The sequence below is a fragment of the Equus przewalskii genome, chromosome 13, assembly GCF_037783145.1.
Source record: "Equus przewalskii isolate Varuska chromosome 13, EquPr2, whole genome shotgun sequence".
Lineage (NCBI taxonomy): Eukaryota > Metazoa > Chordata > Mammalia > Perissodactyla > Equidae > Equus > Equus przewalskii.
The window spans coordinates 70556139-70578579 of NC_091843.1; the positions used below are offsets into that span (position 1 = coordinate 70556139).

A 22441-nucleotide genomic window follows, 5' to 3' on the forward strand; every position below is an offset into this window, starting at 1 on the left:
TATCTGCTGATAAGCAGTGAGAGATTTAAAAACATAGTTTAAAAATCAAGGAAATATAAGACACTACATAATGGGTCTAAGTCAATACACAATGAAAATCAAACTCATTAATTGCTTTTAAAAGTATTCAAATAAAATAATTGCTTATGTTAAGTGCTTAATGGTACTTTCCTTGGGTTTTAAAATGGCATTAAATAGAAGCTGTTCAGTATTTCTTTCTAAAGTAATAATAAAGAAAGAAGAGTATTGTTAACTTTCCACAGCATGATAATTTTATTTTAAAGTAGTAAAGAATGTAAGGGGCTGCTCTCCACTTTTTCAACATGTGCATTGTCTTGTAAAATCAACATAAGAATGAAATAATTGTGTTTTTAAGGTCATTAAGTAAATCATTATTTCAACCAATAGTAAGTGTGTTTTATGAATACACTTTAGGTAGACTGGCAGCTTCAAAGTGCAGCTTACAACCAGCCAATTCAATCCTTTTTTAAGGCAGCTGTGTATTTTCTCTAATACAATGTGACTGTTTCAACCTTTTAATTTAAACTGAATCTTGGCTTTAATGAAGGTTTATCCTGGCAAGAAACCAGACTGCATTTTTAGGGTGTGTTTTAATGTGTCTATTCTCTATCTTCAATCAGAAATATAGTAGCTGTGGCAAGAAAAAGGGTACACACTCCGTTATTATTTTTTCTCTCTCCTTTTGCTACTTATGCTTACTGGAAAATCTTGCTTAAAATATACAGCATCAGGAAGTATTATCATCTAATTTACTTCCAGGGAAGGTAAAAAATTAAATGATTCAGACTCTAAGTATTTATATTTTCCAACAAAGACAAGTATGTAGAATAGAGGTTGGCAATTCTATAATCCTGTAAGTGCCAGATAGTAGATACTTTGGCTTGGTGGGCTGTAGGGTTTCTGTCCCAACTACTCAGCTCTGCCATAGCAGTGTGAAAGCAGCCATAGACATATATAAATGAGTGGGCATTCCTGTGCTGCAGTCAAATTTTGTTTCCCAAAACAGGAGTGATCAGTCTTGGCCTGTAGTTTGCAGAAGCTTGATGTAGAAGATGTATCCTATTCAAAATACTGTAGAAAATACAATTCACTGTACGGAATATACTGTGTGGAATTCAAGATCTAATCATACCAAGCCACAAATAACTACCAAACATATTCTATATCCAAGATTTAGTGTTAGGTGCTATGAATGTACAATAGTACTGTAAAACTAAGTTCTTATCCTCAGGAAGCTCAGGATTTTCTTGGGAAACCAAGACTTAAACAGAGTAAATTGACAGCAATGCTAGACATTAGGTAATGAAGTGTTAGATGGACAGGCTTAAATTAAGCTCAGGTCTTTCAGGACTCCGTTGGGAATATACATTTATTTAATACATTTCAACTAAATAAATTGAGTGACTAATGCTACTATCCCTGGAAAGGTTGGCACTTTATTTATCAGTTAACTTGATATGCAAAAATGACTTATTTTTCTATATGTCTACTTTCTTGATATTTTGCAATGAAAGAAATTTAGTTCCACATTAATTCTATGGACCCAACATAGAACCAAACAAAACTGAATTTAAAATTGCATTTTAAAACTGTTGGAAAAAGATGGAAATTTTACATTTATACTCAGGAAATTCCTATGAACTTCTCAGAAATTTGTAATTCATCCTTGTAAATTAGTTAGGGTTCAGAGGTCTAAACCCAGGAGGAGAAAAAGTCAGCAAGTGTGAATACTGAGATTTTACAAAAGAAGAAAAGAAAAAGATCTGAGGATATATTCATTTATCCTGCCATCAGATTCATTGTTAATTAGGAAGGAAATTTTTGGTTACATATTTTGGGATTTTAAGCCTCTCTGAAAAACTGCTCAAAATTATATGGGTTTTTAAACTACTGTCATTGATAAAAATCACCGCATTTGCAAAGAGCATTTAAAGCTACATCTCAGGAGAAGGATGACGATCCCCAACTGATAATGGTTCAACTTAGAATTTTTCTATTTTACAAGGGTGTGAAAGCAATACACAGTCAGTAGAAACTATACTTCAAATTTTGAATTTTGATCTTTTCCCAGGCTAGCTGTACCAGAATGATACTGTCTCGTGATGCTTGGCAGCGGGAGCAAGTCGCACCTCCCGGTCAACTAGGCCATCACAAGAGTAAACAACTGGCACCTTACTACCATTCCGTACCAACTCAACCATTCTGTTTTTCACTTTCAGTACCAGGATGCCATAAATTATGTGAGATATTCCACACTTTACTATAAAATAGGCTTTGCGTTAGATGACTTTGTCCAACTCTAGGCTAATGTAAGTGTTCTGAGCACGTTTAAGGTAGGCCAGGCTAAGTTATGATGTTCAGTAGGGTCAGGGCTAGGGTTTGATGCATTTAATACACTTGGTTATCCACTTACAATATTTTCAACTTCCGATGAGTTTACCAATAGCCCTTTCTTATGTGGAGGAAGATCCGTATTGCTGCAAGGGACTTTTGACCAGGACCTGATAAATCCTTACTCTGAAGGAAAAGGTTGGTATGACTTATCAAAACAGGAAAAATCCTATAGTGTTCTGTTCTACATTTTCAGCTTTGAAACTTTTGAATTGTTATATAGTACTTACTATGCATAATTTGTCTTGGCTCTTGCAAAAATGCTTTTTGAATTTGTTTGTCTAAAGAGTCGGAATTAAATAGAGAGCTATGGCACAGCTTCAAAAAAAGGTCCTTCTAAAGGAGCAGAGCATTGAATAGTTTAACTAATCATCTGAGGATGACCAATGAAAGTGGACTTGATGTCAAACGGCCTTTTGATGTTTGCCCACTGCTAACCCCTATGCCACTGCTCACTCACTCATTGGCTCACAACAGCCTCTGAAAGGTCTTGCCGAGATATCCGTTTGCTTATCTCTTTCGGATGCTCTAACCAGGATTTTCTGTTCATCCTCCTTATTCAGTGACCCACCCGCACTCCCCCGTCCCGCACCAGGAAGAGACTCACTTGGCCATGGTTCCATTATGCAACACATACCACAACAGATATAGCTTTTCTGTTTGCATTTAAAACAGTTCAGGAAAAGATATGAAGGTATGAATTCTTAGCAACAGAAAAAGGAGGATTAAATTCATCAGTTTCTCATCAAGCTGTGCCGAGTATTCTGTGGCTTTGTTTCACTTTCTTAGATTCTATGAAATATGGTAGCTACCTTGGGCCAGCTGTTTGAGCTGACTGACCCCAGAAGTACACAATAGGGATCAGTGTGTGTTGTAGCAATATGAGCTTTTCAAAGGGATCTCGTTCCAAAATAGAAAAGCTGATTCTCACTTGTAACTAATTGTTTTCAAAGTCTTTTGTTTTTCCAAATATTGAAACAATCCTAAAAATAGTCCCAATACCTACCAAATACATTTTTTCCTTCATATACCTTTGAAGTCGTAACTAATTTAAAGGAAATGAAACATCTTGGCTTTATAAATTGTTTTTTGTGGAACCCAAGTGTCCACAAAATCTTTTCTCTTCTTGTGACTCCCAATCTTCCATCTTCACTCTTCAAGAGAATTTTTTTTTAGCTGCAATGATAGAGAACGATGACAGAATTTAAAGAACAGACATTATTTCTGGAACAAGTTAATGAGATTTTTTTTCTGAGAAGAAAAATCTACAACTTAAAAATCTTGAAAACAAGTTCTAAAAGAAGCCTTGTTTTTCAATGTCTTACTGGAGGCAGTGTGATACAGAGGAAGGAAGGGGGCTGTGGAAGCAAAGACTGAATTTGGAAAAGTAGGTTTCCTCATTAGTAACCATAATCCTTGGCCAGTTAATAAACATTTTTTAACCTCAATTTTCTCATTGGTAAATTTGGAGTAATAATGAAAGGGTTGTTGTGGGGATGAGCAGTTTTGACTAGTGTTGGGCACACAATAGAGGCTCTATAATTGCTGCTAATACAACTAGCAAGATCTGAAAAACAAAACTTGTAACAGCTGTGCCCCAGCCCCTGTCGCCTAAGTTGGATAAAGATGTCTCTAAAGCAACCCCCTCTAGGTTCGGGGATAAAGCAAGAATGACTCATGAAAGCACACTGGCTGGCCTGCTTCTCCAAAAATCCCCTACCCCATCCTCCAAAATCTACTAATGAGACTCTTTTTACTTAATTGAACTATAAATTTCTTTTTAAAATCATGAAAGTCCAACCTGAATGATATATAGCTCCCGGTTCCAGCTAGGAGGCAAGCCAAGATGGTAACGTCATAGCCAGCTGTGTGTATCTAAACTCCAGAGAAGTGTCAGTAATATATTTTCATATTTACAATTTCAGACTCTAGATAAATTATTTGTTCTAACTGTTCTGAAGAAAAATTGGGACAGTTCTAGCGTGGGAGGCTTTGTTATTAATTAATATAATATGCTGTCAATTTTCAGCATAAAGGTAATTTCTTTTATAACATCTAAGTTAAATTTTTCTATGCATGTTTTGAACCCTCTTTATGTAAATACCTATTCTGACCAGATATGTTAATTAGGCGGCATTTTTAGACTTAAAAAAATTACTGAAACTCTGCAAGACAAGGCTCTCGGCATCCTTCTCTATTACTTGTCACAGATGCTGATACTTCACTCTTAAAAGTCAGTCTTAGAAAAAAGGAGGCCTGAGCTCTATATTGTCTGAGGTCAGTAGAGAGATGCTTGTAAGGAGGCTTGACGTGGAAAGCCTATTGAGAACTCACAGCCTAATAAGTGGGCAGTTGCTGCCTCATCTGGAAGGCATTACCTTAACAAGCTGCTCCTTTAATTTCTCTCTCTTTTTATTCTTTTCAAAATTGATGATGCCTGACAATGAGAACATAAATAAAAAGTAAAACTCTGTGGGAAGACAATATCACAATCAAAAATGTAAACACACTGAACCTGGGAGATGCAAATGTTAGGTACACATAGTAATGTAAATTAAGGGGTGTTTTGCACACTAATAAACAGAAAATGCAGAATTTAAAGTTGGGACCCTAACTAATCCCACCAGGGAAACTACAGCAAATATATGTTACATATTGGACTTTTATGTGGTATATCATAAGCTAAATATGCCATCAAAATAGAAGATCATGATATATGGCATATCTGATTAATGAGGTAAAAGTCCCTAAGTGTCTTTCATTATGTTAATACAAAAATAACCACAATTGAGATTTATTCAATGCTTACTATCGATAGTAGGCTGGAGCTGGCTCACAGAGGCTAGTGGAAGCCAATTGCGCCTCTGTCTTTCCAATTGAGCATCCAGTGATGTCATCACGAGAGTATTCACCTAATGGTGGAAGGATTTACACTACAGAAATTGGCAGGCACTATAAAGCAGAACTTTTTTCTGGAGAGCCAGTTGTTAATCATTTACCAGCACACCACCGCCTCCTACATACCAGGAGCTATTCTAAGCACCTTATATTGACTCTCAAAACGGGCTGATGAGACAGGTACTATTGCTTATCCCTAACTTACAATAAGGAACCACTGCACAGAGAATTAAGAGATTTTCCCAACTTCAAACAACCTACAAATGACAGAGTCACAATCTAATTGGATGCTACCTTATTATTATTATAAGCCTGCATCTCAACCTCTTCTCTCTGCTACCCCATTTTACTATGTCATGTCCAGTTGAATGTTTTTATACTTTGAGGGATTTATGCATTATCCACGTGCTACCGAACTAGAATATTTCACCCACCAGCATTTTCAATCTATTTTATTATGATCAAAATACTGAATATTAAAAATAGATATTTACCTTTACCGTGGGTTATTCTGCTATTAGACAAATTTCCTTAAGCCCTTTCATGTTTAATAGAAAATTCCATCAATTGTATGGGTTGCATGTAGAGCCAGAAAAACAAAGCAGCATCCTTGAAAGGCACTTCAAGCATCCTCCATTGAAAGGCACACATTGTCAGAGTACCAGTTTCTACCTGTGGATAGAAAGAACAATTTGCTTTCCTGCCAAAGGTAGTAGTATCCACTCTTGAGTACTGATGGCTTCTAGCCAGCAATTTTAATAGTCATTCTAATTCTGGAGTTTTCCTTTGGACATCTACTTCATCTGCAACTTCTCACAAAGGAATCAAGGCCAAGGCTCATAGTACAGGTCACTAGGCAACACTGCTGCATTCCAGGATTTTTTCAGAATCTCCATGAAAAGACTCCCTCAGGGCTGGCCCCATGGCCAAGTGGTAAAGTTTGCTCGCTCCGCTGCAGGCAGCCCAGTTTTGTCAGTTCGAATCCTGGGCGAGGACACGGCACTGCTCATCAGGACATGCTGAGGCAGCATCCCACATGCCACAACTAGAAGGACCCACAACTAAGAATATACAACTATGTACTGGGGGGCTTTGGGAAGAAAAAGGAAAAAAATAAAAGCTTTAAAAAAAAAAACTCCCTCAAGGGTGGCTCCTATTAATGTTGGACAGCAAAATTGTACTAGAATATCTGTAAAAAGGATGTAAGGGGAGTTGTGGAACCAGGATATAGACAGTTTGGGCTTGACAAGGTAATTAAAAAATCATTACAAATATTGATCCCATCCCTAACTTCTGAACTATAGATTTCTCTATTTTAAAAAAAGAAGAAATAAGACTATTACATTTTTTTAAAAACCCCAAAAACCTAAAAACATGTTTGAGTCTTTTTAAGAAAATAAGAGCCAGCTCCTTCAAGAAAGGACTAAATGGCTGAAATTGACAGCTGTCTTCTTTTGGTGACAGGCACTTGGTTCCCTCACTACTTACACTCTTAGTTTTGGGTATTCAAAACTGCTCATGGAGCCCCAAATAGTACTAACATAATGTGAATTATGTAGTTTCTGCCCAACAGGTTTTCTGACTAATAAGACTCATGGAATGAATACTCAGACAAGAGGACCCACTATGTGTTTAGGGCCTATCATGCATAGTACATGATAGGATGTGATGTCCTCAAATTGGGATATTCTTGAAAGCAAAAGACACAAAACTGTACATTGGATGAAGACATGAGTGAACTAAAAAGAATGGAGCAGATATAACAGGGCAACCCCAGAAGGAAGGTGATTTAGGCGACCTGGTGTGGCCAGGGAACAGCGTTTTATCATGAGGCACCTGGAGGATTCTGGAAGGGGAGAGGAAAAAGGATGTGGAAGCACAACAAAAATTGTTAAAGAGGGATTTTTCTTCTTTCTCTTTTTAATGGTTGATAGCCCTTAGGAATCCAAATTAAGTAGTTATTAATAAAGCAAAAGGAAGTAGCTTTGTATAAGTATTCTACATCAGTGTTTCCCAACACGTGGTCTGTGGACCATTAATACAGAATCGCTTGTTTAGAACACAGATCCTTGGTTCCCACCATCCAGTTGTGCTTTGTAATTTCAAAAATACTGAAGTTAAGCTGAAATAAAGGAGAAGGCATGGCAAAAAAATAGCAGTGAAAAAAAGATTTTAAAATAAAATTTGACAAGTAACAGGAATCATAGAATTTTCTGAACTCAGTGATGTTATGAGAGGAATGTGAGATTTGAATCTTCTCAACAGCTGAAGAAATCCTGTCACTGGCATATAAGTCTAGGACCAAAGCAGTGACAGGTAGGGGATGGGACATGAATGGCTGTAACGGCATAGGTTTAGGTATAAGTTTTGGAAAAAGAGAGGTATCAATATATACAGTCATGCATCGCTTAATGACGAGGATACATTCTGAGAAATGCATCATTAGGTAATTTCGTCATTGTGCAAACATCATAGAGTGTACTTACACAAACCTAGACGGCACAGCCTACTACACACCTAGGCTATATGGTACTAATCTTATGGGACGACCGTCCTTTATACAGTCTGTCATTGACCAAACATCATTATAAGGTAATAGCACTATTATGGAGGTGAAAATATTAAGAATTTAAAATATTCTGAATATAGGTAGACAGAGAAGAAAAAAATTATGTGCTTCAAAATCAAAGACAGTAAGAAAGTTAATATTGTATTTGTTTTACAATGTGCTTTTTTTCAAAGATATGAAAACATATGTTCCATCTTTCTAGTATTTGTACATCTACTTTTGGAATGAGAATTTTTGCTTTCTTAACTCTATCAATCAAGACATCCAATAGATAAGATACATTTGCTTTCTCTCTCCCTCTCTGTTTCTCCCATATGGTCAGCAAACCATTTGAAAGTTCTCAAGAATCCTTGATAATCATGGGTTGCATGTCAGGTTAGGCAAACTGAAGTAGGTCATCTGTGATATGTCAGTGTGTCTATTTTAATTATAAATAGGACAGAGGAATTCAGTCTAAAATTTTGGTGAAGAATAAATACAGGACCAAGAATGATTCACATTCCCCAGTCCTTTATGCCTTTTTCAGTAATTTCTAACTCCCATACAGGTTAACAATTCTGGATTCATTGAATAAATTCATAAGTGAGAAACTGAAGGCAGTATGAATGAGAATTAATATTTACTAATAGCATTTATTGGGATTTTAATTTTAAATACAGCACATTATTTTCAAAATTCATTATAAATCATAGAAGTTTGAGTGTGAAGAAGCCTTAGAGATGATCCACTTAGACCCCCTAATTTTAAAAGCAAAAAAAAAAAAAGAAAAGTGACACTCATCCATGCAGTGACAGAGAAGGGGAGTTAGAACTCAGACCTGAGTTTTCTTCTTGACCTCTGGCCCAATATTCTACAGAGACGGTTTCGTAGGAAAGGAAACAGAGCTAACTCTGGTTCTCCAATTAACTCACTTTTTGTCATTAAGCCAGTCACCTAAGCTCTTCACATCTCAGTTTTCCCATCTGTAAAATGGGGACTGAGATGAACAATCTCAAAGGGCCACTGCAAATTCAATAATCTGCAGTTGTACATTTTTGCCTTTGTAAACATAACCAGGATGAGAACAAGATCTAACTGTTCTAGAGGTCAGCATGGATACACGTCTGTTGTCAACATTTTTAATTTAGGGAAGAAAAATGGGAATGTTATAGAAAGAAATGTTCTCATTAGAAAGTAAATATTATGGTTCTATCAGAAGTATAGGAAATTACCTGGGATAGTCTAGATCTTAAGGGTATTTTCTTTTGTTCTTTTTGGGATAAAAAGTAATATCAGCGATTTAAGATTTAAAAGTAGTTTTTCTGCTATCCAAACGGTGATAGTTGGAATTTACCTCAGAGGAAGATTTTTCCTTTTGGGATAATAAAGAGCATCCCTTGTGCTATTAGTTTTATAAATCTAGAGTAAATACCCTCTTCTGGAGTAGATGTGGATCCAAAGGATTAAAATACAGCCCATGAAATTTCAAAAGCTTATCATTGGGCAAGGGGAAAAATCCTGGAGATTAAGCCTCTTAAAGCAAATGTTTCTTTCTGAAGTATATATTTAGTGTACTGTCTCTTAGGCCCTGTTCTTAAAGAGTTGTTGGTTTTCTTCTTTCAGAAGCTATTTGCAGAACATTGGGAGCTATGATAGAGAAGTCTGAAGAAGAGTGTTTCCTTCATCTTGTGCTAGAGGAGATGCTCTGTGGTAGATGGCTACGTTAATAGCCCCAATGAATGACCTTCTCAGTATCCACACACTTTTGTAGTCCCCTGTCGATACTAGGCTTTGCCCTGTGGCTTGCTTTAGCCGATAGGATATTAGCAAACATTGCTCTTTGGAATGCAATATCTCTTGACACACTATGATCTTCACTGAAGAAGCCCAGTCCAGCTTTGTTGCAGAAGAAAGACCACATGAAAAGTGACGCCAGCCATCCCAGTTGTCCCAGCTGAGCCCAGCATCCAACTGAAAACAGCCACTTGCGTGATCCCAGACATAGCAAGCAGAAAGACCACCCAGACACAGAATTACGAGAAATAATAAATTGTTATTGCTTTAAGCCACTAGGTTTTGTGTTGATTAATAACACAGCAAGAGATCATTGAAAAAGCTTAATGGGTTGCTCCTGACTATAATGTATATTCTCATCATCAACAATCCTGGAAAGAGGTCAGTTCTGGCACAGTAAGGCAGACTTTGGCAACAGTCCTTAAAGTGGACAAGAGTAAAAGCAAAATGATTATCATTTTTTGGAATCCTGGGGTCAATTGTCCTTAAATCAGAAGATAGAAAAACCCCGAGGGCCCTTGGAAGTACTTGGAGGTGGTAAGTTGGTCTGTGCCGTGAAGAGCCAGGAGCCAGGCAAGGAAGCAACTCAGTCAAGTGGTGCTGATGCTGGGACTTGGACTACGAGCATTTCTAAGCTATCCTCTGTGCTGTACCTCTCTTTCACTGGTTTACTTCCATTAACTAATAGACATAACATTTCTTTAATTTTTTGTTCTTTTCCACTCTTCTTTTATGTGACTCTTTACCCAATCAGTAAGAGGCATCCTCATTGCTCTGTTATGTAGTAGGATGGTTAAAACTGAAATGTGGAGAAAAGAAAATTGTTTGGCATCAAGGCATAAAGGGCTCCGACTGCCTTGAATTCATAGGTAGGCAATAGAATTGACTATTTATATTTAATATAGTTATCAATATGGTTGAGTTTAAATCTATGATCTTGTTATTTATCCAACATGCTGTTACTTTTCTCCATTTCCTTGCCTTCATTTAGATTAATTGATCTCCACTCTTGGGTTATTAGTGAAACCTCTTAGTTTTATATTATTTTAATGATTGCTCTAGGGTTTACAAGAAACGGCTTTAACTTATCAGAGTCTTCAAATAATGATGTACCACTTCACATAGAGAGTAAGAACATTACAACAATATATTTCCGTTTACACTCCCTCCAAATTCTCTGTGCTACTATTGTCATATATTTTACTCCTACATATGTTATAAGGCCATTGTTATTTTTTTAATTGAGGTATAATTGACATACAACATTAAATTAGTTTCAGGTGTACAACATAATGATTCAGTATTTGTATATATAGTGAAATGATCACAATAAGTCTGGTTAACGTCCATCATCATACATAGTTACAAATATTTTTTTCCTGTGATGAGAACTTTTAAGATCTACTCTCTTAGCAACTTTCAAATATGCAATACAGTATTACTAACTATAGTCACCATGCTGTACATCATGCTGTACATGACTTATTTCATAACTCAGGTTTGTACTAAAGCCATTGTTATTAAGAGAGATTTTAAAATGAGGAAAGACGTATTCGATATTCACCCACATATCTACCATTGTAACATTCTTCACTTCTTTGCTTAGAATCTCTCTGGGTAAAGTACAAAACAGCTCAAGGGGCAGTCCAGCTGATATGCATTGTGTGGACTTTAGCAGGTGTGTGCCTAGCCTGGGCTACCAACACCATCTCACTGACTGGAGCAAAAGAATAAACCCAAAATGAATTTCTCGCTCCTTTTCTTCTTCCTCCTTCTTTTCTTTTTCTCCACCTTTCCTCTTCTGGCTCTCCCTCTCTCTCTCTTTTCCAACAGAGAAATCCCAATAGGAGAATCCGAGCTAGGAAATTAAGTAATAAGGCAAAAATAATTGATGGGAATTATAACAGATGGGTAATATTGGTGCTTTTCATTTTATTTATGTTTTTCTATAGTTTTCAAATTTTCTACAATAAACATATACAACAGTAATTACAACAATATTTTTTTAAAGGAACATGCAAAAAAATGTTCTGTGCCAGGAACCTAGCTTAATTCTCTAATATAGAGCAAATAATACATGTCTATTTAGTAAATTAGGAAAAAGTAATAACATTTGGGGTAGCGGAGAGAGTAGTTTGGCTAAGAGCAACAATGATGCTAATAGTTCCTTAATAGCTTCAATTCTGTTCTCTTTGACACCCTCAGAACTTACAGCTCTCCTGAACGCCTCCATCAGGTTTCTAACTTTCTGTTTTAAGAAACACAGCTTAACACTTTCTATAACATATAAAATTGTTAATCTTCATGAAGTAATTTGCCTCTGTAAAAATTAATCCAGTATCCCACAATATAAAAAGAGCCAGTGCTAAGCACTATCCCTAAAAATAACTCTTGAAACACCTTCCAAGAGCAGGCTGCTTTGTGCTAGGTTACTACTCTAAGGATGGCCGCTCCACAGCAAACCCCTCAGACCGTGCTTGGAGCTGGTCTGCCCTCAATGCTGTCTTCAACTTCTTTGTAGAAATATTTGAATCAGTGAACAGTTTACTAATAAGCCTAAATGTGAATATAGAAAAGACATTCTTGTTCCCTCTTTCTTTGGTCAGAAATAAACACCCATTTACATCTCACAAAACCATTTACCCTCACTAAAAGTTAACATATAGGGAAGACTCTGAACATAAATCAGAGTTATCACAAACTAGATAGGAAAAAATGGTTAACCTATTCTAGGTGAATGAATTGAACATACTGGCCTAACATCTGGACTATGCCACACTGGAGACACTTGCAAATGCACCTGCAGATGTGGATGTCAACTACCTACTGGAGCACAGGTTCGTAACAGTGTTCTCATCACCCTCATGCCGTTCCTCCCAACGCTGTCACCCAGCTGCAGACACCATATCAATCTGGGTAGGTCTTCAATAAACATGTGTTAAATTGAATTAGATTTAGTATTAGATTTGGGAAATAATTTAATATATACACTTCATTAGAAAAATAAATAAATAAACCTTTAACACACCGTGACACTTATTTTGGCTCTGCCCTGTGGAGCTACTGAGAACCAGTTTCTTCACTCATTTGCTTACTGCACCACAGAGTCATTGCCTTCCATCTGTGTTCATCCCCACTAGCAGGTGAGCTCCCTAAAGGTAAAGAGCATGTGTGTCATTCAACCACCATATATTGCTTGCCTGTGCCCTCTACTTAGTGCTTCATTCATTCATTCATTCATTCATTTCATTTATCCCCTTATCCATCCATTCAATAAATCCATGAAGCCTAAAAATATTTGAGGACAGTTTGTACAATCCTTCTAAGTCTTCTCTTCACTCAACTGAAGACTCTCTCTACTTTTTTTTATCATTCTTCTTGTCACGTGTGTTCTAGCCAATACAAAGTAGAGGGATACTGGGAGGACAGAGCCAGAGTATGAGAGTAGAAAGAACTATTCTCTCTCTTGTTCTAAACCCAAGCTTCTCTTATTGCAATATAGGCACACTCATTCAAAACAAATAGATAAGTGATTGAGCCTATTCTGGGAACACAGTTATAAATAAAACATGTACCTAATATCTAATAATCTAGAATGGTAAAAAAATCACCATGTTACTGAAACATGTGTTAGAGGAATTGTATATACAATGCCATGTGAGCCAAACTTTTACCTACAAGTACTAGTTTGCTTTTCTAAACTTTAAAAACTTACCAGCATTAAAACTCCAAAGACCACTGACTGTTTTCTGGAGATGAAAATAACTCCAGCAAATACAGTACTGAGCTCCTACTTAGTATTTCAGTGTGGCATGTTGATCATTCTTAAAATGCACAACAGAATACTAATTTGATAATCAGGCTTGATCTTTTTACTCCTGCACGTAATGACTTCAGTGAGTCTGGTACTTTTCCGCTGATAGTTCACTGAATTGTAAAAATAATAATAACGCAGCTGAGGACAAACAATGCAGCTTTGCCCTCAAGAGTATTTCATGGTCCCTCCTGGGGAGGAATCAGGAGAAGGAAGTCCATCACCCACAGCTCAGGGAATGATGGGTTTCAAAATGCTAACCCTGCATTGTGAGGACTGGAGCCACCAGACCCACAGCATCTTGAGCACTCATCTTTGGATATCAACAGCAACCTTCATTTTGTGCAGCTTGTCCTCTCATTAGTCAGACAATTAGCATTCACACCATCTATCCTGGATTTGCAGAAATAATCCCTCAAACATTAGGCAGGCTTCCCGCTGAATCGCTAATGTGAATGGTTTGGCTTAGAGTCAATGAAAGGTGATTTTATATTATACAACCAGCTGATGTCAAGTCACTTCAGTGGCACTTCGCTAAAATATATGGACTTTGTGATTCATTTTTTAAAAGCTCTGTGGCTGACATGCCCTCACTTGAACAAAGTTCCCTTCCAGATCATGGAGCCTTTCCACTAATGCCTGAAGTTGCATCTTTCTTCTTTAGTCTACATTACCTGGGGGACCGATTGAAAGCAAAAAGGAATTCATGTTAGCAAACCTTGTGACTTCTCTGAATCCACAGAGCCTTGCAGAAATAGAGGCTTTGTACCAGCTCATTATTATCCTAGCCGTGTGGACCCTCCATTGAGCAATTAGAATATAAAGAGTTTTATTATCCTAGGGAAAAGAGGAATGCAGTGAAATGCTCCATGGAAAGAAGAACATGAAAGTCAGAACTTCATGGCATTTTAGGCTAGCCAATGAGAAAATCCTGTATTCACTGCAAATACATAAAAAGATAGTCATGGATTTGAACCGGAAATAAGCCTGGAAACTTTTTTTGCCTCTCGCTCTCTTCCTGCATTCAGGCACTTTATTCACAGCCATTTGCTTTACCCTTTCAGATATGGGGTCATACTTTCCGCTTAGGAGCTATTGTCTAAGGCTTAATCTGAAAGAAGCCACTAAAGCTTTTTTCTGTTGTCTCGTTCGGCGCTGAGCTGAATTCTGTTTAGGGCATTTTGAAGTCAGGGAAGGCACTGAGACAGAAAATAAATAAAACTTTTTAAAGGCATGGGTCAATGAAGCACAAATATAATTAGCAACTCAAAGAAATTTTCAGGTCTGAATTTAAGATGGCATCTTTCCTGATTTTAAGTCAATTGTAAGCAAACAGCCCTAGTAAAAATCCCTCCGATCAGTCTTTATTTTACACTTTACCTCCAGCCTTTACACTTCTATCTGTGGGAAAAATCAAAATTTAGGTACACTCTGAATTGTTTAAAGCTTAAGGGGGGGAACAACGTCAAACTATCTCCTTACTTTCCTGCACACACATGCACGTGCTCATACACAGACATAAACACGCACATCATCCACCCTGATAGTGCTTGAAAACAGAACCTCAAAAATATTTATTTACAAAAGAGAGCAGGTCAAATGGTAACTCTTTGCACCTCAAACTGTCCTAAAACTGTTTAGAGGAACTCTGATTGGGGAGGGAAAATTCAATGTGTTATGCAAAGCGCAAGTGGTTAAACTAGGAGCCTACTTGGACAATTCTACCGAAATATACAACTGCCTCACTTTATTGTTGCTGTGGCTTATTTTCTGGAAACTGCAAAAACTTACTACAAGAATTAGAAGAGATAAGGAATACAAAAGCATGAGGAAAACTGACAAATCTCTTTTAATATATGTGTGCAAACTAAAGGGGACTGGGTCTCCTCGGGCCATAGTTGCTCTCTACCTTGCCAGTCTCAGCCCCTCAAATGCAAATCCACCCTCCAAAGCCTGGTCATTTACTGCCAGGTTTCCGGAAAGAGTCATGTCCCATCTGTACATTTTCCACACATCCACTCTTGACCATCCCTGCTCCATCCCTCCAGGTCCCCTGCCTATGAGAGCTGCCCTACCTCTTCTCTCTCTGGATCTCAAGTTTATTCTTTCAGCCTCTCCACCCTTCTCCAACATTCAGTCAAATGCCTAAAGCTCACCTACCACACTAGCAAAGCAAAAATTTTCCACTAAGAAAAATTAAAAACTCAGTCTGTCACCACGACCTGCCCACCGTATTCCTTGGGCATATCTGCATTGGATGGCAGCTAGCATCAATGCGGTCTTAAGCAAACTGCCCTCTGGTCTACACTCTCATCATAGCTAGTGAGCTCTTCTCATCCTTTAAATCTTAGCCCAAATGTCACTTGCTCAGAGTGCTTATCTGGGTTCTTTGACAGGGTCACCTCCCTGTTTAGTATTTCCCTATAGTCGCATGTACGTCTCCTTTGTAACACAACATAGTTTAAATTTACAGTAATTTGTGTAACTGTGCTTAACGTCCACTACATACACTAGAAAACAATGCTCATAAAGACAAGGGCACTGCCTCATGTTTTCTCACCACCTTGTCCCACACTCTTAGCACACTGCCTGGAACATATAAGATGCTCAATTAATATTACTTGGATGAATGAATGATTGAATGAATAAATGGCTATTTCTATGTGTATGGGTTTATGCAGTCTGTGTTTACAAATAATATTTCCAAAGACTTAGTATTAAGGAAATTCTTTAAAAATATGACTTGAATAGAAGCTGAAATAGAAACTAATAGTCTCCAATAGATGTGATTCCACACTCATGGGATCAGAAGTGGCTAAAGATCTGTATTGACTCACTCCTAGGGTGATCATATATCCAAATTTACCGGAAATGGTCCCAGTTTTTTGTCCCAGCATAATTTTTCAGAACATCATCTTTCACTCTCAAAATTTTCCAATTTGACCAACAAATTATATGGTCACCTTACTTGTCATAAAGAGAATTCTTGGGTTCTGGCCCTGGGTCACTTTGTGAAATACGTGCTGTACCCTGACAGAGATTTATTCCAGGACTCCAGTTTTAGATATTTGCTTTCTCTCTAGACATATATGGAAACTGTAAGCATAATGACAATCTATTAAAATATAAAAATACTAGAATTTTGGAGCACCTTGTTGATCTCAGAAAAGAATTATCAAGTTGGATAAATATCAAATGCAGTACATTCTGTCTTAAGTATTTAAATTCCATGACAGGCCATTACATTATGTGTAGTTCCCCAACCGCAATTTGACAGGGCAAGCTTCCTCTTTTATCCCACCATTATATTCAGTTTTCCTTTGCACTTTAGCAGCTGGAGTGTTCCCTACCAGAGCTGGCCCCAGTTCAATATTCAGTAAGGTTGCTCAGGGCAGAGATGCAAATGAACTACTGGGCCATTAAGTTCAAATCTCACAAGATTGTTCTAAAAATAATGAATACTTTGCTAAGAACTTTAATGGTGTGTTTTCTTTGGCAAAATCTGGATACAATCCCAACAGAGTATTCAATTGTTTAAATAACAGATAATAAGATAACAGCAAATTTTATTTGATGTATAGTAAATAATTCTTGAAAAATGAATGAATAAGCTAATGAACGCACATAGTCCATTCCTTTTTATAATAACCCCCCCAAATATCATTTCAAATTAATAAAATGAACCTTCTTTATGCCAGTTAAATAATATGGAAAATATAGAGGATTAAAGTATTATCCATCTCAATTTTTCTACCTTGAAACTTGTGTCTACAACAGAAAAGTCAATTTGAGAATGTAATTGAAAAACACAGGTGCAGATATATTCTTGCTTCCTAATGCTTCCTTCTCCTAATGAACATCACTCATTACAAATCCTGTACTTAAAATTCTTTTTTGCTTGTTGCTAATAAAAACACATATCAACAGAACAAATTATTCATAGATAATTGAGATGCATTATTAAAAAGCCTGTCTTCTTTATTTTAAGGTATTTTACTAAAATATCAATGTAAATATTCATCCTCCTAAAAGGGTGTGTTTTTAGTGGACCTTGCTACTGTCAAAGAGGGACTTTAGGACATAGAGAAGCCTTGTGAAACCCCAAATGCATCCACATAAGACTCTACAGCAATAGAATGTGCTGACAGCCAGCACCGGGTCCTTATTCCCCAAACGTGTCTAATTCAAAATTGAATGCCGTCATTGATAAAGGATGAGGAGTGGGTGACTCTAGAGCAGCTCAGAGCTTGGCTGGCACTAGCTGGATCAGACCAAGAGGTTCCAGACCTGGAGCAAGATACGCCTGCTGGATAGACACAGGTGCTTGACATAAATCCAACTTCAGAGCACAAGAAGCAGCAGGGCCAGACAGACAAGTCTGCTGGTGATCTACAGGGAGCAGACAGCAGGCATTTTTTTCCCTCATTTATGCATTTTTTAACAAATATCTATTGAGTTTCCACAATGTGTCAAGCACTATGCTGGGCATAACAGTGAGTAAAGCAAACACAATTCCTACCTCATGGAACTTACAGTCCAGGAGTGGAGACGGGCATTAATTAAACAACTCCACCAATGTATGCATAAACATGAAATGAGATAGGAGCTCTGAAGGAAAGGGACATAGTAAATGAGAATCTATGACAAAAATCTCTGGGCTAGACAAGGGGCAGGAAGTGGAGTAAATGAAGCCTGATCAATCAGATCTAGAGGATCATGAGGAGATTAAGCCCATAGTTGGGGGTGAGGAGGTGTTGGCAAGAATCACATTCTAGCTGAAGGGAACAGCATGTGCAAAGATCCTGTGGCAGGAGGGAGCATGATGCACTCACAAAACAAATATGTGTCTGGAATACAGAAAGCAAGGGGAAGCATGGCCAGCCTGGAGAGAGAAGCAGACATCGGGAGATGTGAAGAATGTGGTCTGTCCCAGGAAACGGGAAAAGGGTCGACGTCCAGGAGCTGCTACTGAGTTTGGGATATGGGAATATATTTTCCTGGAAGGTACAGTTGAATTTCAGTTCCTATAGACTAGCTGGCAATTTAACCACATCTTAGACAATTATTTCTACGAAGAAATGAGAAACAAATTACAACTGCTCATGATAGCCATGCAGTAGAGAGATCACGTAGCTTCTCTCTACTTCAAAATCAGACTGAGTGGGTTGGAATTGTGGCTCTGCTACTTCCCTGCTGTGTGACCTTGACTGGCTAGCCTGATTTGTCTGTGCTTAAGGTTTCTTAAATTTCAAGAGAAGAAATGGTATTATCTACTTCATAGAATTAATACATCATGTATATGTAAAATGCTCGTAAGCATGCTGGACCCTTAAACATTAAGCATGCAGTAAATATTAGTCATCGTTGCACCGGGCCCATGTGCCCATCAATCCCCCGGTTGTTGTCACAGTGAGCTGCAAATAGCTCACAGCTGTGCCTCTCTGGAAACTTGCCTTCAGGGGACAGGAGCCAGCTCACCCAGAAAGGTTACATCCTGCAGCCACTTTTGGCTGAGATGGGGTGAAAAAGCTTGAGCCCCCTCAAAGTGTGGCAGTCTGTGGTGCCAACCACTCCGTAGAGCTCCCTGCAGGAGCAGGCTGAGACCACACCTCTACCTGGCTGCCTCCCCTGCCCTAGCCTTCTTCCCTCACCTGCCTTCCAGCGTTCTTCCCGGAGCACCCTCAACAAGTCACCCTTCTCAGACTCTGCTTCCTGGGAACCCAACCCAGGACTGTTAAACAATAATTGTTGTGTTGATCTACTCTCTCTTTCTCTGGGACTTCACAATCGTTTTTTGCCAGACTAAGAGCTCAGCTCAGCTGACTTCCAAAAAACAGGTCTTTGTTATCTAACTGTTCCACAGTTAGTGCTCAATTAGCACCTTTTATGGGTTTCTATTGGCTGTAAATTTATTGGTTTACTCTTTTGACCGTCTAAGCCCCACCAGCCCCACTGGGCTACAAACTTCACAAGAGCAAATGCTGTGTGTCATTCAGCTTTGACCCCACGGGACACAGCACAGGGTCTCACATATAATGAGGACTAAGCAATTCAACTTGATCCACTGGATTATAAAGTGTGGGGTTGTGCAATACATAGACGATGACATTACTGTCAGAAGCAAATCTTCCATGGAAAGAAACGATCTGAGTACACTTCCGCTTTGGAGAGTAACCCAGGCTACCCCAGATGACACTTCTCCTTTTCCAAGCTGCTAGTTCGACTGGTCACTTACACGAAAGTGCACTCATGCTGCCTTTCAGTTGTTTCTGCCTTGTTCCTGTACATCTTTCAACAGACTTTAAAATCCGTGATGCTGTAGCATCCTGGGAAATGAATCAGGAAGAAACTGACCATTAAAAAGCCTTTCAGTGCGAAGAAAATGACTCTCAGCACGAAAAACTCTCCACGGACAGTCATTTTATCCCTGAAATTTTGCTTAAAACACTATTATCTACAATTGCACTCACATTCAACGTACTAATACTTTTGACACTGCTGCCCAACAGAGGCAAAAATATTCAGAAGGTAATTTTGGAACAGACAACTGACACCTCATTATTTCACAATGTAGGCCCAACAGTGATTAACAAGGAATTTTAAATAAGGAGACATTTGCAAGTAAAGCAGCTGCCTGATAGAGTCCTCTATCTGATGAAACGGCTGGAGGAGAAGTCTAAACTCGGAAAATTCAGTCAGTCAGCCCCTAGATGATTGGGAATGGACTGCATATGCATGGCCTCATTTACATATAGCATTCGCTCAGCTGCAAGTGCAAGCTGTGAATCTATAATACTCATCTAGTGTATCCACATGTGTGTGCAAAAGGAATATCCGATGTAATAAAACGAAACTCCTGATTCCTTCACTGTCATAGTCAACACATTAATATTCATGCTTCTCCTTTTTATCTATCGCAGGCACTAGTCCCAGGAGAAACTAGGCAGGATTTTTAACATCCTAAGCTTTGTTTTTCTCTGTAAAATGGGGAAACAATTCATTCAGTCACCAAATCTAAATATCCTACAGATCATCAATAAATGAAAAGAGAAATATGCCAACTTGAGCGTTTTTCTGTTTAAACTTCAAGACTCAGATAAAAATGAGCAACATCTTCAAAGCCAAAGAAACAGGCTAGCAAGAAGGTATGTTGAAAAATTGATTTGACCAAACAATTTAAACTGGAACATATGACCTACAAAATATGAATTAAAAAAAAGCAAACACGGTCACATTTTCCCCTCTCTGAGCAATAGAAGAAAAAACTGGGTACATGCCGTGGCTTTGTTTTCAGTAAATAAAGAAATACTGGCTCATCCACAGTTAAGACATTCTTACACTTGCTATTTACACATACACACATATTAATAGTAACTTAGAATTTATAGGAATTTGTCTCTGAAAGGAGTTTACAGGAAAAAATTTAGTGGATAATTCTAAGTGCAATATGAACAATGCTCCATTTTTCTCCCTGCTAAAAATGTCATAACAAAACAGTGAAAAGCACTTTTTCCTCCTAATTAAGGACCACATGCTGCCTCTGCTGTGATCACAGGTCTCATTAGTGCCCGACGAAGCTTTGCTATCAATCACGTTACTGAATGTGGTCCCCATGTGCTCTATGTGTTTGCATCTTTTAGGAGTTGTTGCAATTAAAGTCTTGACTGCAATCTGATTGTAGAAATTTGTGTTAGCACTTGGAATGTGAAATCATTTTTCTTTTTGCTGAGAGGTGCAGGGGGTAGGGACAAGGGTAAGATGTGTTCGGCAGTGGTGAGCTCAAGTAAGGCAGTAGAGACGTCTTATTTTTGATACGTGGTTTAATACCTTTTCCATAGACAATCTACCATGAGAAGCTCAGTGTGATGTTAAAGTACTTACAAATAACCTATGCAGGATCTCTAACATCCTTTCTCCATTGCTGGTCTTCCTGCTCCATAAAGGAGAAGATAGGCAAGGATTTAAAAAACATGCATTGATCACCTATTCTGTACCTGGCATTGGCTGTTTTACCTTGTTGATTTTATATCATTCTTATACTAGCAAAGTGAAGTGGAGAGTGAAAACCGCTGTCTACAACAATTATCAAATTCATTTTGCTGGTAAACTGAGAGCTAAGCAAAAGAACGTAATATGTTTTAAATAATTTGTTGAAAATTTTAGTCCACTGTCTTAACTAAATATAATCTATAGCACATATTTTAATCCAAGAAATTCTCAGAGGCACATTCTGAACGTAAGTACTTTTTAGAGTATAAACAAACTATAAATTTATCAATTTGACTCTCACATTAGGCTGTAAGTTTCTAGAAGGTAGGAGCTGTATCTTATTCATCTTAGTATGTTTGAAAGTACCTATCTCTACAGTTTTTTTCCTTTTTCATATATGTGGCATATATATTTTATATTTTATATATATGCCACATATATATTTCATATATATAAAAATATATATATAATATAAAGTATGGCATATAAAAATATATGAAAAAGATATTTCTTTTTCACATATTTTTCTTTTTTCATTTCTTTTTCATATATTTATTTCTCTTACTATACATGGCAGATAGAGCCTAGCGTGACCTCCAATTCTCGCCTGCTGATGTTCACACCTGTGTGCAATCCCCTCCCCTAGAGAGCAAATGGGTCCTATGACTTGCTTCTAATCAATAGAACATGCAAAAGTGATGGTGTGCCACTCCCATGACCAGGTTAAGTTTCATAAGCCTTTGTCTTAGCAGACTGGAAGGAGAGCCTCTCCTTGCCGGCTTGATGCAGTAAGCAGCTATATTGAAGTCCATGTGGCAAGAAACTACAGGCAGCCTCTAGGACCTGGGCGACTCCAGCTGATGCCGGCAAAATACCTCCTTCATGTATGGTTACTGCAAACCACCACAACTGCCTTTTAGTAATTTAAAAAACAGCTTGGGACTTAGGAAAATGTCTTGCTATATAGCTAAATTATTCTTGACCGC

General features: G+C 37.8%; 1 long non-coding RNA gene across 1 annotated transcript; it reads right to left on the reverse strand.

Annotated features, from left to right (window-relative positions):
• Nucleotides 1–252: 252 nt before the first annotated feature.
• Nucleotides 253–6098, reverse strand: LOC139075146 (uncharacterized). Its single transcript, XR_011525247.1, has 3 exons — nt 5805–6098; nt 4791–4849; nt 253–3588 (listed from the first exon to the last, which is right to left on the reverse strand). It is a non-coding gene; the product is annotated as an uncharacterized lncRNA (long non-coding RNA).
• Between the last annotated feature and the right edge of the window lie 16343 nt (nt 6099–22441).